This window comes from Crinia signifera, chromosome 9 (assembly GCF_055691185.1).
Source record: "Crinia signifera chromosome 9, ASM5569118v1, whole genome shotgun sequence".
Classification (NCBI taxonomy): Eukaryota; Metazoa; Chordata; class Amphibia; order Anura; family Myobatrachidae; genus Crinia; species Crinia signifera.
In genome coordinates this window covers 33,727,850-33,729,043 of record NC_139225.1, presented here as the reverse complement: position 1 = coordinate 33,729,043, position 1,194 = coordinate 33,727,850, and the positions used below count along the sequence as shown (strand labels likewise).

The 1,194-nt window shown below is 50.3% G+C and overlaps 1 pseudogene; it reads right to left on the bottom strand.

The window, feature by feature from the left end:
* Positions 1-670: 670 nt before the first annotated feature.
* LOC146039986 (U2 spliceosomal RNA) lies at positions 671-811 on the bottom strand (annotated as a pseudogene).
* Positions 812-1,194: the final 383 nt, after the last annotated feature.

The following is a 1,194-nucleotide window of genomic DNA, read 5'->3' as shown; positions in this document are numbered from 1 at the left end:
TAAAGGACCCTAGCCAGAAGGCCAGGGTGGGGGTGTGAAAAATTGTCCTACCCCATCCAAAAGGACGAGGTAAGGACGTGAAGCGCATACCTAGAGGGAAAGTGCGCAGTGCTAGTGCTTACTAGTGCATGGTGATTTTGGGATCACCCGTGCATGTTCGGCACCCCCGAGTTTCCCCGGGGGCACAGTGCAGCCTCGGACTCCAAGCAGCCAGCCAGTCAGCGTCCGACCAAGTGTTTCTCCGCTCAGCCAGTGGGCCCTTTCCGACCCCCGGCATGGGAATGGATACTCCACCGGGCTTTTTCGGTGAGTCTCCCCCGCAGAGGCCCAAATGGACCACCTGAGGAAGAAGAAACCACCTACTCAGTCCCGACGTTTCACCTCTCCCAGGGATTGAGTACTGGGCTGGGCTTTTCGCTGTCTCCCTGGCCGGGGGCGACATGTTACCCCCGGACCAGAGAGCAATCTACTCGGTCCCAGCTTTTCCCTTCTTCCTGGGAGTGGATACTAGACCGGGCTTTTCGAGTGACTCTCCCACAGAGGCAAAGACCCCTGAACAAGAGCCCCATCTCAAAGCACCGATGCTTCTCCCCTCCCTACCAGTGGAGAGAATGGTATTCCCTCCCTGGCAGGGCATCGATACTCAGCTTCCCTAGCCCTTGCCCAGAACATGAGGTGGATTAATCACCTCATGCCCAGTAGCCGGATACTACGGTACAGCTTTTCTCTATTCTCTGCCAGGGGGCGGTCCAGACTCAACTGATAAGAACAGATACTACACTTGATCTTAGCCAAAAGGCCGAGAAGCTTTATTATACCACAGCCGCCAGTACAAGGTTCTGCGGCACATATCCCCAAACATTACGGTAGCCCAACATCTCCAATTTCCCCACATGGAGTGTGTTTGGCGTGGCGATTTTGGCGGCTGTGAAATGTCGGCTTTCCAATCATATTGCATCTGGCTGAGAGAGAAATCACTTACATGACAACTTCCACAGTAATATTAATAAGTGTCAATTGATGAATATTTGTTTCAAATGACTTATTGGGGAAATTTACTAAAGGAAATTTGTAAAAAAAATAGGTGTATTTGTATCCAGAAATACACTCATTTTTGACATTTACTATCCCGAAAATACGGCAATTCGTATTTGTATTGATGTGCTATCAATACGAATACGAATTGCCATATTT